General features: G+C 39.3%; 1 protein-coding gene across 11 annotated transcripts in view; it reads right to left on the bottom strand.

The window, feature by feature from the left end:
• The window catches only part of ZZZ3 (zinc finger ZZ-type containing 3), a 110372-nt gene extending 99048 nt beyond the window's left edge, over positions 1 to 11324 (bottom strand). For 8 of the 11 annotated variants that reach the window (XM_064588957.1, XM_064588965.1, XM_045897384.3 and 5 more), the window contains exon 1: positions 11184 to 11324. The gene's annotated coding sequence lies outside the window, so the exon portion shown is untranslated. Of the gene's footprint in view, positions 1 to 4122; positions 4259 to 10509; positions 10780 to 11183 lie in introns of those variants that run through there. The other 3 variants (XM_064588959.1, XM_054512796.2, XM_064588958.1) reach the window with 3 other exon arrangements.
• Positions 11325 to 18281: the final 6957 nt, after the last annotated feature.

The following is an 18281-nucleotide window of genomic DNA, read 5'->3' as shown; positions in this document are numbered from 1 at the left end:
TGAAACACTAACCAGTAAGAGCTGCCTTATTGAAATTACATGTAAGAACAAAACATGTAAGAGAACATTTGGATAAATACCCCATTGATGAATAAACTTATGAGATTTGTATTTTAGAGTATTCAAATCACATCTACTTCCAGTTGTTTTTGTGTCTAAAACACAATATTTTAGCAAAAACAGTCCCTGAATACAAGACCTAGAAGAAAATTCAAATATCTATATGTGATACAAAAAATTCATTAGAACACAACATATACTGTGGTGCTGGAACAAGGAAGGAAAATACAAATCTACATAAATGGGTCCTATAACACCTCACTCCAAAAGCAGAATTTGAATCCTTAGGTTCATATCCCTGCATTCAGCCCCCCCTGACAATAAGATATATAACCTCTTTGTTTCAAACTGCTCACTGTGGATTACAGGTAACAGTAACCATCCTTATCAGGTTGTTGAGAAGACTAAATAAAGGTGAATACAGTATTTACATGTATCTAGCACACAGAAAATGTTCAGTAACTCTTAACTTAGTATTACTTTTTTTTTTTAAGTAAGCCCTACGGCCAAAGTGGGCCTTTAACTTATGACCCTGAGATACACAACTGAGCCAGCCAGGTGCCCCCAATATGTATTTTTTTTTTAAGTGGGCTCCACGTAGAGCCCAACGTGAGGCTTGAATTCACAACCCAGAACCCTGAGATCAAGACCTGAGCTGAGATCAAGAGTCGGACACTAAAGCAACTGAGCCACCCAAGCACCCCTATGTATTTCTTTTATAACATTTTTTTTTTAAGCTTAAGTAAACTCTAACCCAACGTGGGGCTCGAACCCATGACCCCAAGATCAAGAGTCACATGCTCCACCAACCAAGCCAGCCAGACACCCTTACTTTTATAGTAATCATCTAGGGCAACCCTACACAATCTTCAACATACCTTGTAAATGCCTGGGAATCTCATTAAAACGAGGCTCTGTTATTTGGAATATCTGGGTGGGGCCTGAAATTTGCATTTCTAACAAGTTCAAGTGCCCAGGAAGGACACAAGAAAGGTTCCTAAAACTTAATACATCAGAATCACCAAAAGGGCTAGTTTAAAACAGATTTCTGGGTTCTACCCCAGAGTTTGGGAGAAAATGCATTTGTAACAAGTTCCCAAGTGGTACTATCCTGCTATTCCCATTTTGAGAACTACTGCTCAAAGGTTCTCAGCTAGGATGTACATTAGAAACACTTGTGGGGGGGGTGTGTGTTGCTTAGAGGTAGGTGTCCTGATATAACATAGTACTGATTTTTTTTTTTTTAATATTTTATTTATTTGACACAGAGAGAGAGCAAGAGAGGGAACACAAGCAGGGGAAGTGGGAGAGGGAGAAGCAGGCTTCCTACCGAGCAGGGAGACCGATGCGGGGCTCCATCCCAGGACCTGGGATCATGACCTGAGCCAAAGGCAGACACTTAATGACTGAGCCACCCAGGCGCCCCCATAGTACTGATTCTTAAAGTGTGGTCTCCTAACCTGCTAAATCTGAAACTCTAGGGGTAGGGCCCAGCCATCCATTATTTAAAAAAAACAACCAACCAACCTCACAGGTTTGCTTGCTGAAGTCTCAGAACCACTAAGAACCACTGTGTTATAGTTACAAACAAATCAGAATTCCTTGGTGACATTTTGCTAACTACTAAAGAAAAGGATCTACCTATATACGTGGCTTAGGTCAACTGGTAAATGTCCTGACTCATTCCCCAAGACGGCATTTATTCAAATTTAGTGGTAACTCCGTAACAGTTAAAAAAGTCAGTTACTCTCTCCTTCATTCTTCTTGAGATAATGTTCTCCTATATCATGATGTTGCCCTAAAGTCAGACATTTAAAATCTCAGAGCAAAAAGAAAACTTTAGAAATTAGGCAAAAACTTTGTGTAACATTTAATTTCTACAAAAGCTCAACAAACAGGGCGCCTGGATGGCTCAGTCAGTTAAGCATATGCCTTCAGCTCAAGTCATGATCACAGGGTCCTGGGATGGAGCCCTCCATATGGCTCCCTGCTCAGCGAGGAGTCAGCCTCTTCTTCCCCCTGACGCCCCTGCACCCCCCCGCTTGTGTTCTATCAAATAAATAAATAAAATCTTTGGGGGAAAAAATGCTCAGCAAATAAAAGATCACTCCAAAATGGAGGTGCATGTTATTCTTAAATTATTCTTGAACAAAATATCTAATTTCAACAGTCACAGGCCATTTGTAATATTCTGGCCCTAGCTATTACTGATGGTAAACAAAGTTAGTTTATAAAGAAAATTACATGTATCTTCCAGGCTAACCGTGGGACTTATATGAAAGAAAAATTATGTGAAGGAACGCAGTAATCTTTCATTATGCCTTTCTTTAAAATTAAAAAAGTGAGGGGCGCCTGGGTGGTTCAGTGGGTTAAGTGTCTGCCTTCGGCTCAGGTCATGATCCCAGGGGCCTGGAATCAAGCCCCACATAGGGCTCCCTGCTCAGCGGGGAGCCTGCTTCTCCCTCCCCCTCTGTCTGCTACTCCCCCTGCTTGTGCACACGGGCTCTGTCAAATAAATAAAATCTTTTTAAAAAAAATTTTTTTAAGTGAAATGGGAGGGATAGAAAAGAAAATAGGGAGAATTTCTGTGAGAAAGTTGCACTTATATTTGAAGCCAGCCTGAAAGGGGATATAAACTAAGCAAAGCTTTTAGCTGATTCTCAAATTTTCATAGCCTATAACTTGATTTTATAATGTGTACACCACAATGTTACACTGTTCATAAATATAAAATAAATACCTTAAAAGTAAAATGGCTTAAACAAACTGCGACTTTTTTCTTGGGGGGATGGACACTCACCATATTCTTTAAAATAACAGAGGATACCACAGGGTGTCTGTCATAAAAATTAGAATAGGAATCACTACTTGAAAGGAATTCAAAGAATGAAAAGAAAGCTGCCAAGTCATAGGATAAAAGTCCAAAAAGCCATTAGCTGGTCAGGAATGCTGTACCAAAGTGTACAAAACAAAATTATTAAGCGGGGGGGGGGAAGGCTGAAGTACTATTGTAGGCCAATCAATGACAGAAATTAAAAGAAATTAAAAGAATCTTGTTTGCCCAAAGAACACTAAAACACAGAAAGGGTCTACCACACATATGATGTCCCCTTCTAAGAGTTCTTGAAATCATGAATGCAACGGGAAAAATGTCTAAGTCAAAGTGTTGAGATCTCCAGGTATAAACTACATTGAGTTCTAGGACTTCTAAAGCAGGATAAAAATGCAATAATGTTGATAAACAAAATTCAAGTTCAAAAATAGACAAAATTATTCTATGGTACTAGACATTAAAATAGTGGTTTCCCATGGGATGGGGGTAGTGTTAATGAGCACAACAAGACACAGACAGTTTGAGATTTTGATAATGTTCTGCTTCTTAGTAATGATTACACAGGTATGTTTACATTGTGAAAATTCACTGAACTGTAAACTTATGAGAACTTTCTGTATTACACTGTAATCATATTTACATTTTCTTTAAAGCAGGAAGCAAATAAAGGACACTTCTCCCTCAGAAAATGAAATGTTACTGCAAAAACAAACATTAAAAATATCTATTTAGTGGAGACAGTTCAGATTAAGAATTACAGGTTTGGTGTGAGTACAGTTAAGACACAGAAGTATTATAAAGTTCCTCAAGCGCTAACAGTAGATAAATCTCACAAACACACACACCTTTCTCAGGAGAAAAAATTCTTGGCACCTCCCTCTATAATACTGTCAAGCTAAATAAAGCATTATTTCACCTTATTTATGAAACACAATAAATCTGTTTTCTAATGGGGAAGTGTATAAGAACTACAGGATGTATTCCTTAAGCTTCTGACCAATTTAAAAAAAAAGGAGAAAATCTAGTAAGAAAGGTATAAATAACTGCCAGAATGCAATTAGCGATTGTTATTTCCTGGACCACTTCAGTGCCATTTTGCAAAATCAACTTATCCCTTACAAAGTAAGCAGAATTCCGGTAGTAATAAAAGGTGTAAATTATGTTCCAATCCCTTTAAATCTCATCCCAATCCAAGGAAGAAAGAAATTCCACCCCATCAAGTTCTTCACCTGCAATGCTCTTTATGTGATCCCCAAGCACAGGACACACATTTTTTCAAATATTTATTTTCAAATATTTATTATGATTTCACAGTCACAAAGTTAATCTCGTTTTTCTTCCTAGCATTAATGCAATCATAACGATCTGTAAACAACACAAAATGTTAGTCATTATTTAATAAAGTAATAGCTTTGGAGACTTCACAGCTTTAAAATATAAGTAAAAATAGCTCCCTTTTTTCAAAAATTATTTTAAGATCTTGAGTAATTATTTCGTAAAGAAAAAAAAAACCCTTCATAAGCAATAAAAACTTTAGATATTGAAAATGCTCTCCTTGGCATGGATGGTCTCACTAATGCTCACCTAGAATTTCTTATTGATTATTAAATGTCAGTACATGTGCCACACTGCTGTTCTTAACAGTTGAAGAAGAAAGGTATTGAGATTCTGTAACTAGAGTCCTAGAACTGCCAATTAGCACTTTTTCATTAAATAGAGGCATATGATGTCAAACTACACATTACTATTTAATAAAGGACACCTTAATCACACATCCTAAACTGTTGATCTTAGCAGTTTATTTCTAATTCCACAAAAATCTACCAAAATAGCTTTTCTCTTTATAGCCTCTAATACTGTACTCTTAAGTAGTTTCATATTTCGTCCATTCAAGAAAGGAGAGGGGCACCTGGCTGGCTCAGTCTATACAGCATGCGACTCTTGATTTCGGGGTTGTGAGTTCGAGCCCCACATTGGGTGTGGAGATTGCTTAAAAATAAAAATCTTAAAAAAAAAAAAAAGAAAGGAGAAATTACTTCACTTAACCTTACCTAATTCTGTGGTATGGGAAAAGAACTTAGAATTTTGGCTGACAAGAAAAGGAATTATAAAACACTGTTTTGTACAGAATGAGCTTTATTATCCTCAATTTGTAAAGTGCTCTTAAAAATCAATATGAAAACAAATATCACAATAAAAAGATACCAGGTCAAAAGACAGTAGATGTGCCTTAAGAATCTTCTAAAAAACAGTACTAATATTTTTTTAAAGTTTGGGATAAAAATAAAAAAGACTTAAAATGTAAAAATGAAACACAAAACAATGAGAAAATAAAGGATTATTTAACAGAGTTCAGACAATTACCAATTTGGAGGAAAACATTTATATTCTCACTTCACACCAATACCAGATGAGATAAACAGTTAAATTTATTTAAATCTAATTTATAAAAACTAAAAGAGACAGTATTAAATCAGTATTGTTTATTTATTACACTTCCAGAGGAGGAATTTCAGAAGTTCAAAAGTAGAACAAAATTAGGTCGAAATATTTGATTAACATTAATTTCCAAATTCTGTTTATCTAAATTCACAAAAGAAATACATCTATTAATAATGTTTCACCTCAGTAGTAGGCTAAGAAAAAAGTGGTATGACTTACACCCCGTGAAGTTTTTATAAATAATACTTAATATAGAGATAAAGAGCAATAGCCACTTCAACATGAATATAAATTGATCCTTTTGGTAAATAGTGTGACAGATATGCTTTAAAAGCCTTTAAAAATACACCTAAAAATCACTTCTGGTGTTGGCAATATACGAAAGATAATACTATATACAGGAAATTATCTTATACATATATATGTTCTTCACACTGTTATTTATATATGCAAAAAATTAGAATACGGCAATGTTACATCTACATACAGGACATCATACAACCACTTATAATTATGGTTATGAAGACTCATTGTGAGAATGGAAAAATGTTACCTAACATTAGATTAGAAAGCAGAACATGGTATTAAATGTTTTATTTGCAAGTATATAAAAATGTATTTTTTAAATAATGTAAGAAGTATATCAAAATGTTAATATGGTTATATTAATTCCTCAGATTTAAAATTCCCAAGTCAGCCATTAAAGTCATTAAAACACACACACAACACAGTTTATACTTAAATACTATCTATCATTACTCTAACAATGAAGAGAGAAAAACAGTTTAAATTAACGTATTAAAAGAGACTGAAAAGGCAAGCAAAGCAACAAAGAAAATCCACTACAAAATGAAACATTTCTCACCTCAGGACACTCACCAGTGCTAAGGATGGAGACTCAGTATCAGTGTTCAAAACTATAGAACTGAATTATATGAACTGGTCATTGACAAATTCTAATTATTTGCTTCAAAAATTCCTTTATTAATAAAGGTGCTAGTCTTTATAGACAACTGTTTATCACTGATATCAAATATTAAATGTAGGGGAGCCTTATCTGGGAGGTAATCCCTTGAAATAATAAATAAGGAAATTAAGAAATAGATAAAAGCAATAAAATAAAACAAAGGAAATGCCATACACAACAGCATCATTTTTATTTGGTATCATCAGATGAGTTCTGTAAGCCAATTTTCCAGAAAACTGAAAGCATTAATTAACAAAGCTTTGAAAACATTTACTCATAACAATCTTTTAAAAAGACACCAATTCCTTACTTCCTTAAACACAATACATAGAATAAAAGTTTATGATTAAGGTCATCGTGTGACACACCATGTACTACTACACTTCTCTGCAATATTGTGATTCCCTCAGAAGTTAATGGTAACAGGACTGTATGTCTCTATGCAATGGCCTTAAAACACTTCTTCTATAGTTCCATCTATTTTTTAATAGCTTTTCTTCCTTTTACCTTGAAATAAAATAACATTTCAGCTGTCAGTGTGCCTAACTCCAACGACCAATCCTGTGGCTTATCATCTGCGGGCTATAAAATCAGATAACTAACCCTGTTGGTGCTGCAAAACTTTACTCAACTCAGGAGTTTCTGAAGAAAGACCACAGGCTTTTGGTACTTGATTACAGTTATTCTGAAGCCTCCGGATTCCTGCTGTTTCAAATGGCTGAGATCACTAACACTCAAAAAACGTTGGCTGAATTACTGAATATAACTTACAGTGGAGTTCCTAATAATAATAATAATAACTGAATAGTTTGATAGTCTCCTCAGGAAAAGTTACTGAACTCACTTGTCTCTGACAAGACAAAAATTACCTACCTAAATGAGAAAGAACAGCTGAAAAGAAAAAAACAGAAAGAGGTGAGAAGGACAAGTTCAAATAAAATAGCAAAGTCTATACTTCCATGGTGTTAGAAGTCAACACTTAAGACTTTGGGAAATATTCACTGATCAGTACTTTTAAAGTATAATTACAGTGGTTATCAGAGCATTTAACCACAGAAATTTGTACCACAATGTATACCACATCTATATTAAATACTACTTGAAAAATCAAAAAGTCTTCCAGCAAATATTCCTTGCAGTTAAATCCAGACTGAATTTTCATATGAAATTAGACAAGTTTTTTTAAAAAGCACCTGCAACATATTCTCACTGACATTTCTGGTCAAGTAATTTCCTATCTCTCTTGGACACTGGTTCAAGAGGTGGGAAATAAAATTTATACTCTTGATGTAACTAATATGTAACATAAGTATCAACACCATATAGTTTACAAAATTACAGGTCTATGGAAATTAGCATTGTTTCAAACCCCAAGAAAAAAAATCTGTGAGGACAGATCAGTACTGTATTATCACTGTTATTAATTTCCTCTGATCACTGAAGTTTATCAGCTCTCACAGATCACTTTTATGACAATTTGAGAAAAGGGAAAATAAATTTCTTGGTTATTTAAGTTTTACTCAAGCAAATTCAGATCATGTGAGATACAGGCCTCTTCCTCCTCAGATTTTCTCAGTATATTTCCACCCAGTACCTCAGATAAGTACTAGTCTCTAAAAGACTGGTAACTCTCTCTTGGGCACCTGGGTGGCTCAGGTGGTTAAGCATCTGCCTTCGGCTCAGGTCATGATCCCAGAGTCCTGCGATTGAGTCCCACATCGGGCTCTCTGCTCAGCAGAGTCTGCTTCTCCCTCTCACTCTCCCTCTCTCTCAAATAAATAAATAAAATCTTTAAAAAAAAAAAAAAAAAAAAGGACTGGTAACTCTCAAAATCCACTACCAAAAAGAATTTATAAAGCAAAGTTGTAAGAAACATGTATTATCTCAAGAATGAGATGCACACAGGAACTACCTAAGGCCCAATTACCAAGCAAAACTTTGTAGATATCTTTGCAAAGGCCATTACAGAATTGTGACCTTAGAGTCCACTGTCATTTTCACAATTTTCTACTTCTAAAAATAAAATATACTCAGCAAATGTTATTTAACAAGAGCTTTACCTAACTAAAGAATTCACAAAATTTCAATTAAGTATCAAATTCAGTTGCTGACTTTTTATGACAAGTGACATCAAGCAATATTTGAGATAACTGAAAACCATTTAAAAAAAGTTTTAAGAGGAAAAAATTGCCTGGAATTACAGATTCCAAATTCTGGTCAACTCAAATTGCCCTCCAACCGTAATGAACCTGCTACCTCCTCTTAGATCATGGCTCTGTCAACCTTCTACCATCCTCTCCTTTCTGTGCAACTTCTTCAATTTCATCTCAGTATCCAACTACACAGTCCCCTGTCTCCTTTTCCTCTTTCCCACATCAAACCTCTCAACACTCTTTCATTCCCCAACGTTCCTACTTGAACTATTACAACAGAAAACCACACTGCCCAAGAAGAGTGAAGTCACTTTCATGTGACTGATAGTAATACTGCTAGTAGGTTTGGGGGGAAAATAAAAAAATAAAAAAAAAATCACAAAATGCTGCTTAGCAACTTCTGAGTTGTACATTTGTTTGTATTAACTAGTGATATACCTACCACTCTCCTGCTAAGCTCACTAAATTGCATAGTCAGAACTATTTAACTAAGCTGATAACTTTTAAAACTTCTGGAAAACTACCATACACATACTTGGGTTATAATTTAGAAAATATAAGTATCACAAAATATAAGCATGAATATAAGGATAAATATATAACACAGTATAAATACTAAACATAAAAATATAAAGCTCAACTCCTTATTTCTTTAAATCCTATTTTACATGGATTTTATTTTGGTGCAAAGCTAACTAGCATACTAAATCTCTAGGACAAAAATAATGCTATCCCTCAAGATAATTTCACAAAACCGTTACCACCAAAAAATCTGTACAAAGAATTTTCTTTTTAAAAAGCAAATATACATATATCTGTCAAGACAATAGGCATATATCACTAAATAAAAATTTAGGTGAGTAGAAAAATTTTTACTGATTGCTAATGTTGTGATAGTGTATCTTAAAATACCACTCCACTTCCTCCTCTTCGTTAAAAAAAAAAAAAAAAAATACATAGAATAGTACACAACTACCCTAAGAACGGTTACAGAGATTTAAGACTGAGTAAGGCAACTTGGCAGAGTGTAACAGGGAGCGTTTTACTCTATATACTTCTCTGTATTAAATGTAAAGGCAAATAACACTTTCATAGCTTAACAAAAAATTATGAGTGGATTACCTAGTTATCTGATTAGCTTTGTAATTAACTTCCCACTACGAATACTAAATAAATTCAAAGACTGTTCAAGAATATGAAAAAAAAATACTGTAAATTCATTTCTGGTAAGACATCGAAAGTTGGAGAAAAATTAATTTTGTCAAACTCATTTAAAGAAAAACCAAACCTTGATACCAAAGTTTATGAAGACAAGTTCGGTTTTAACTAAAATTTTGACTTAAAACATTCCACTATTACTTTAAACATATGACCCAAAACCATCCTTGAACATCAAAGATGGCAACCTCATAATATAGTAATCAAAATCATATCGATAATTATGAGTTAACAGGCACGCACAAAAAGATTAAAAACGATTTTATTCTGACATCAGGTACTGTCAGAGATATAAGCGCTCCTTCCAAATACTTACAAAAACTACTGTAAATACAAAGTCAGTCAGAGTCATGAGGAAGTTATCAATGACCAAGTAAGTGGGAGTAAATGATGCCCAGAGAGAAAAAATAGAAGGCGCTTAGTTTTAAGCGTCTGAGAATGGCCAGAGGAGAAAGGTACTGCAGCAGAAACAAGCGACAGAACTGGTTAACAGGTCTGGAATTCTTTAGAAAATGGCAACAAGGGGAAAAACTGACAGGAACGTTTCAAAGAGCGAGCAACGGTATCCGATGGAATCGTCACGACTGCGCGAGAATCGCTCTGAACTTCCAAGGGAGTGGGACGGGGGTGGAACTATCACTGCGCGGGGGAAAAGGAGCCGGGGCTGAGGGGTGCAGACGCTTCTGCAGGTGGCGGAGCGCCCGCAGGGGGGTGGGGAGGAGGACCGTGTCGCCTCAGTGGGGTCAATGTAGTCCCTTCAGGACTAAACGAAGCTAACCTAGCACGTCTCCCGGCACCAAGAGGCACTCGCTCCCGGCCCCTCCCTAACAACTTGCCTTGTAGAAAGAGTTGCGGGTCCCAGGCCCCCGGAACCCAAGGCTTCGCCATCCAGGATAACTGCTCTGCCAACAAGGTCCCGCGAGAATCGAGAGATCTCGCGATACGAACCCACTAGCATCTCGCGAGTTTCCTCTAGAACCAACATGGCGGTACAGGGAAATCGGCATTTCGGAACTTGGACAGTGCTTCATTAACGGACTGGAGAATGTGTAGAACAGGGAAATAGCAGAAAGTCTTTTCCGCCTTTTATTTCTCATCTATCCCCCCTAGTAGAGAAGAAAAGCGGTAGAAAACCCTAAAGCCTCCAATGACTACTGTTATACCACACAGACAACATGCTTTGCCTCAACCAGCCTCCCAGCCTGTCACGTGGAGGCAGATTCTCGGCGTGCCCGTCACGTGGGCCGCTCGCTACTAAGCGAGCGCGCGCTTGTCCTCCCAAGAGCCCTCCCCGCCCCCTATCGCCCGCGCACACGTGCGCGCGCACCCCCACCCCACGTGGGGGCTTCGCCGTCGCTGCCGCCGCCGCCGCCGCCGCCTCCAACCCACCCCCTCCCGGCACTCAGCTCTAAATCCGGGTCCCAAAGTCGATGGTGCCCCGGGTTCCCTCCTCCTCCATTCTCCCTACCCCACGTCTGGCCCCCACCACATGCCCCGAGCGGCTGCTCACCTTTCGCGCGGGGCAGGGCGCCGGGGGCCACTCGGGGAGGCGCCGCCGCCGTGGCCGCTCTCTGCCCCCGCCACGGCACTTGCTCGGGTGGCCGCCGCAGGAAGCTCGACAGCGGCGCCGCGGCGCTTCCAGGTGGGTCCCCGCCTCCCGCTCCTGCCACTTCCCGCAGCACCAGCGGCTCCTTCCGGTCCCCTCCTCTCTCCTCGCTGGGACGGTCGGGCGGGCGGCGGCGGCTGCAGGCGCGCTCACTACACCGCCTGCTGGTAACCGCGGCCGGTGCAGCGCCGGAGGCCTGGGAGCTGCCGAGGTCCGCCCCCGCGGTCAGCCCTCCTCCCTGCACGAGGGTTGGTCTTCTGAGGGCAGGACCCAGTTCATCCCCTGCAGTAGTCTTAACTCGGCCCTTTGCTTTTGTTGGGGAAAGGCGTCGCTGTAGCCCCGCTGTTGGAAGTCCGCTTCATCCTGCCCTTTGTGGCCTCTTGAAAAATTTGGACACGCTAGCTCCCTTAGCGGTGTGGTCTCAACTATATATGGATATTATATATATGCTCCTGCCTACTTCATCTCCAACCACACGACCCCCAGCTCACCCCTTTGGCTTTGTGGCTGTTCTACAATGCACAGGCTCTGTCCAGTTCAAGACTTTAAGCTTGCCTCTAACTAGAACTCTTAAGATCTCTTAACTCTTTGATGTTCAATGCATACTTCAGTTCCCTTCTCGAAGGTCAACATCTGAGGCTTCCAGACCACTTTATCCAAAGGAGCACGGTCGCACCACCGCTCTTTCTTCACCTGCGTATATTTCTTCCTAACTGTTATCACTTAGAGAATGTCGGTCTCCTGCCACCAAGAAGGTGAGATGCATAAAGGCAGGGATTTTGTAACTTTTGCTCATTGCTGTGTCCCCAGACCTGTGTCAGGCACAAAGAAGTCTTTAATAAATACTGTATTAAAACATGACAGCAGGGGCTTGTGGCTGGCTCAGTCGGAAGAGCAGGCGACTCCTGATCTTGGGGTTGTGAGTTTGAGCCCCACCTTAGGTATAGAGATTACTTATATAAATAAATAAACTTTAAAAAAATAAATAACAAAACATGTTAACAAACCATATTGGGCATGCAGGAAAATTAAAGCCCAATAAACATTGATGGAGGTAAGTACTTCCTTTGGGTTCATAGTTCCATTGACACTCTCACCATTTATGACCTGTGGAAAAGCTGAGCTAGATCTCCTTCCCTGTCTAAAGTTAAAAAATATTCCAAAAATATAAAGTCCAGAAGCCATTTTAACTGGAGTGCTCCTGCATTTGTCAAGTACTACTACTCCATTGCTTTTGTTTTCCTTGTTTTTGGAACTTTTTTTTCACGCAAGTGGATAACGTGCCTCCTTTTTTTTTTTTCTTGTAAGTTATTAAATGGTTGAATTGACTTTTTGTATTTGTTTTAGTTGAGAGTTCAACTCAAAATAGCATCCGCTTCCAGACAAAAGGTGACAGGTATATTTTTATATTAACACATCAACAAGCCTTTACTGAACCTAATTGGTTCCAGGCCCTATTCTAGGACTAGAGTCACAAAAATAAACAAGATTTCCCTACCGTGCTCTATATACTTACAGAACCAAGTTCTATGTATAATAACTGTAACAACCATCTCTTCTAGAATCCTATGCGACAGGCAATATGCTGTGTACTTTTTATCACTTATCCTATTTTAATCTTCCAAAAATCCTGAGATAGATACTATTAATGTCGGGCACCAAAAGTTACTTCTCAGATACCCTTCAGAAATGAAGGACTTATTACCAGCAGTCAGGAGTGTTCCATAGACAGTCATGAGCTGTCAGCCCCTTCTGGTGTTGTTCAGTGTCACACCTTTTCCCAAGGAGGCCACATCCAAAATGACTGATCAGTGTAGAGCCACTAGTAGTATCTATCAGGATTGTTGGAAGGGGGGCGTCTGGGTGGCTTAGTTGGTTGGGCGTCTGCCTTTGGCTCAGGTCATGATCCCAGAATCCTGGGATGGAGCCCCACATCTGGCTCTCTGCTCAGTGGGGATCCTGCTTCTCCCTCTCCCTCCCACTTCTCCTGCTATGTGTGTGTGTGTGTCCATCAAATAAATAAATAAAATCTTTAATAAAATCTTCCTTGTTGGAAGGACTAGCCCTCTCACCTCAACATGGGACAGTTCTAATGGATCATCCTATCTGTAGAACAACTTGCATCAGCTGATGCATCCCATTAAGATTACATCAACGGCTTGACTTCTTCCTCTGCCCAGTTCTTCCCTAACCTCACAAATGATGATCCTAAGAGCATTTCCTAATTAATCTGCACACAGTCATGTAAGTATCTGGATCCTGGAGAACCCGACCTGTGACTCTTCACATTTTTCTGATGAGAAAGTGGGCTTAGAGCAGTTATGTAATTTGCCCAAATTTGAACTGCAGAGGTTCTATGTAGAGATATAAATATTGTGGGAACAGAGGAGGTTTGGGAAAGGCTTTTTACAAGGGTTGGCATTCGAGTTATAGCATGAGTTTGCAAAGCAGAGAAAAAAGACTCGTCAACTGAGGGAACTGCATGAATGAGTGTACAGGAATGTGAGAGGGGAACTACAAGTAGCCCCAAGTGGCTGGGTTCTAGGGTCTTTGGAACAAGCACTAAAGAGGTAAGGGGGAAAAGACCAGTTCATTGATGGTAAAAAAGATAGCAAAGGAGAGAAAACTGTAGGTTTGGGTGTTGATCCTGGCCAAGTAGAAAGGGCTAAGAGTCCCTCAAATCTTCAATTATCTAAGAGAGGGAAAAGGAGCTTCCTTGCTCTCAGGAGGAACCACAGCCAAGCTCACTGGTGAAGGTCACTCCCTAATTATGATATATCCCATTTGCCCTTTGTTATTTTCATCTAGGATCACAGAATACTGAAGATGGAAGAGACTTCAAGATCATGTAATTCAGGGGTTTGTACAATATTTACTGAAGCACTGGCGTTCCTTTTATAAACACAATCTTATCCCAGAATCCAACACATAATCCAAATAAAATGACCTGGGAATTGGCAACCACTGTCACCTCCCTTGTCCCTTACTGTGGCCTTTAAGGCGCTGCCTCAGAACGTGTTTGGAAAACCATTGATATAGTTCATTCATTTGTTCTTTTACTTTTTCTTTTCTTTTTTTTTTTTTTAAAGATTTTATTTATTTATTTGAGACAGAATGAGAGACAGCATGAGAGGGAGGAGGGTCAGAGGGAGAAGCAGACTCCCTGCCGAGCAGGGAGCCCGATGTGGGACTCGATCCCAGGACTCCAGGATCATGACCTGAGCCAAAGGCAGTCGCTTAACCAACTGAGCCACCCAGGCGCCCTGCTTTTTCTTTTAATAGACATGCTGGGAGCTGTACAAGGTGCTGGAGATACAGTACTAAACAAAGCAAGCATAGACCCTACTCTTACAGATCCTATAGTCTAGGGAGGGAGGTTGACATTCAAGAAATAATTACACAAATACTGTACATAAGTTCAAACTGATAAGCACCATGAATAAAAAGTACAGGTCACTATGAGAGTATGTCCATAATACCTCAAAGTACATGGTCTAAGGTCTTTAGAAAGAAGAAAAAGGGAGGACTTCCTGAGGAGGAAACATTTAGGCTGAATGAAACCTAACGTATGAATGTGCATTTAGGACTTAGTCAAAGGGTGTGGAAAACATTATAGAGAGAGAGAAGAGTTGATGCAAAGGCCCCTATGAGGATGGAACTTAAAACTACTTACTTGCTTACTACCAATACTACTACTATGACCAGAGATAAGCTACTTTTTCTACGTATATAAAATATGGTATGAAATAATGTATCCTAATTGCTATTGTTAGGTCATGTTTTCCATGTCATATTATTCAGAAACCCCAAGTGGTTATGTAATTTATTTAGCCATTTTTCTTTTGGGGGGTATTCAGGCTACTCTACTTTCATGCTATTATAAATGACTGGTTTGATGAATGCCCTTATATTCAAATATGTATCTAGATGTTTGAGGGGCTAAATCTTCAAGATTTGGGTAGCTGATTGAATGTGTTGGTATGTTAAAAGAGAGATAGGATTCCTGGGTTGTGTGACTGGGGAGATGGAGGTGTCATTGAGGACCACAGGAAATACTAAAGTAGGAGCAGGCTTAGGGGTGGAAATGATGTGTGCCATTAGAGTATGCTGAATTTGAAGTAGCTCATACATCCAAATGAAGCTGCCCAGGAGTCAGGAGAATATATGTGTCTGGGATGCAAGCCATAGGTCAGAAGTGGAAGTACAGATTTGGGAGTCTTCAACATATAAGCAGTAACAGAAGCCTGGGTTTGGATCAGGTTATCTAGGGAGAGCACAAAGAGTGAGAATTGAAAATACAGAACAAAACCTAGAGAAACTCAAACATTTGGAGGCAAGGAAGAGACGAGACGACTATAGAGGAGAAACAAGGGGCCAGAACAGTAAAAGAAAAACTGGATAGAATGGTACCCCCCAAACCAGGGAGGAGATAATTTGAAAGAGAGTCATCAACATTAAGTTATTAGAGAAATTTGCCAGCCATCTATTTTGTGCCACACACTGTGGTAAGCACTAGGAGTGAACAAGACAAATCCTTTTGGTGCTTATTGTCTAGTAGGGAAGATGTTGTACACCACCTAAAAAACCAAGATATTTGGCAGATCTTTAAAAAAATTATACCTTGCTTATTTCTAAAAACACATGGCTTACAAAAAATAGGCAAAATCAAATTTAAAATAATTAAAATGGGAAAATTCAGACAACAAAACAGAAGAATAATGCACAGAAATACATATTCTAGGGTCCTGAACACTTTTTTTTTTGAAGATTTTATTTATTTATTTGACAGAGAGAGCACAAGTAGGCAGAGGGAGAGGGAGAAGCAGGCTTTCCACTGAGCAGGGAATCCAACATGGGGCTCGATTCCAGGACTCTGGGATCATGACCTGAGCCGAAGGCAGATGCTTAAGGACTAAGCCACCCAGGAACCCCCTGAACATTTACTTTAATTCTGGCAGATGTTGTAATAAGGAAAAACAAGATCAGTTATGATAGTCTCAGTATCCATAAGATAATAACAAACCAGTTGCTCAGAGGAGTACTAAGACCAGAGATGAATTTGTCCTACAATTTCTCAAAACAAGACTATATTATATAGTGAACTGTATCTTCAACAGCATCTTTATAGTAAATCCTACAACTAATTTTGTGGGGCTCTTTATTAAAACATCTCTTCACCTAGGCTGAAGGCAATTTTTTTAAGCTTGGAAGAGGTAAATAGCATAGCCCAGGTAAGAAACTCTTACAGTCTAATTTAGCACAAGGAAAGATTTGAAAGTTTCAACATTTATTACATCACAGACCCTGAACCACTATCCTTTCATTTTCTACAATTCATTTACAGGGTGAAGATTTTGAAAAAGTCCCTCAAAAGGAATCTAGAATGAGAAAATCATCATTTTGCAACCTGTAATGAAAGCACTGATTCAGGCAGTACTCATAAGTAGATAAAACTATTAGTGGAAAAGTTGATCAGTAACTTTACAATGGAAGAAGTGGGTTCTCACCATCTGAACCCAGATCAATCCTTGTATCATTAAAAGTGGAACAACCAAGGGCACCTGGGTGGCTCAGTTGGTTAAGCGACTGCCTTCGGCTCAGGTCATGATCCTGGAGTCCCTGGATCGAGTCCCGCATCGGGCTCCCTGCTCAGCAAGGAACCTGCTTCTCCCTCTGACCCTCCCCCCTCTCATGTGCTCTCTTGTTCTCTCTGTCTCAAATAAAAAAAAAAAAAAAAGTGGAACAACCAAGTATTGTGTGACTCCCTCCTACTTCCTTCCCCATGCTTTACCAGGCTGATAAATTTGTTAGATGGTTATATTGGTGTCTCCCAATGAACTGCCTTTTGGTATTCAGGCCCTCACATGGTTCCCTCCCAACAGAAAATAGCAGAAATGACACTATGTCAGTTCCAGTCCTAAACTTTTATTTATTTATTTTTTAAGATTTTATTTATTTGACAGAGAGAGACACAGTGAGAGAGGGAACACAAGCAGGGGAAGGGACAGAGGGAGAAGGATCCCCACTTAACAGGGAGCCCGATGCGGGGCTCGATCCCAGGACCCTGGGATCATGACCTGAGCCGAAGGCAGATGCTTAACAACTGAGCCACCCAGGCGCCCCCAGTCCTAAACTTTTAGAAGCCTGCAGCATTTTCTTTCACCCTTTTGGAATCCACTGCCATCCAGTAAGATAGATCAGGCTGTCCTAGAGAGAAGCCACATGCAGAGGTCCTGGATGCTAAGATCCTAGAGAAATAGAGGCCTTGATGGAGATGAATGTTGTGACTCAGCCAACAGCACCAAGGCCCCAGTTACGTTAGGAGCCTTTTTGAACCTTCCAACATAGTGTGTCTGCCAACTCAGTGCAGCCTCATGAGTGACTCCAGACAACCCACAGAATCATGAAAAACAATGAATCCTTGTTTTAAAAAAGTTTTGAGGACTCTGTTATGCTACAAAAACGTAGCCTTCAACCTGAGTAGCATCAGGACTGGTTAGCGAACTACACCTGCTGCTATATTCATGAACAGTCTCAACCTTCAGTGTCCACAGGTCCTTGGGCAGTTCCCATGGCTGAGAAAGAAAATTGGCCTTAAACCCAAAGGGCTTATCTGATAAATCTATACCTGAATAGTGGCTATCATAATTATGCCTTCATAATTTTGCCAGGCATGAGTTACTTAAGTCATTATCTATTTAGCAATTAAAGCCATGTTGGGGCATGGACTGGGATCCTGGCCTTTTCTGCCATTGGTGACATGTAAAAAGCACTGTAGGACTGTGTTATCTGTCCAGGCATATTACCTGCCCCCCAAATTGAGGAGAGAGATACATTTACTATGTACTTTATATCTTTTAAAGCATTTCCTTTCACAACAACCCAAGAAGGCAGAGATTCATTTTGCACATGAGGAAACCAAGGTCAGGGAACTTGTCAAGGTTATACATACAGCTAGTAAGTGGCAGAGTCCATGTTCAAATATGAGCAACTTAACTACAG

This window comes from Mirounga angustirostris, unplaced genomic scaffold (assembly GCF_029215605.1).
Source record: "Mirounga angustirostris isolate CCGP_5_RB_7025 unplaced genomic scaffold, mMirAng1.0.hap1 SCAF_4, whole genome shotgun sequence".
Lineage (NCBI taxonomy): Eukaryota > Metazoa > Chordata > Mammalia > Carnivora > Phocidae > Mirounga > Mirounga angustirostris.
The sequence above is the reverse complement of the archived record's forward strand: the minus strand, read 5'-3'. Positions and strand labels throughout refer to the sequence as shown.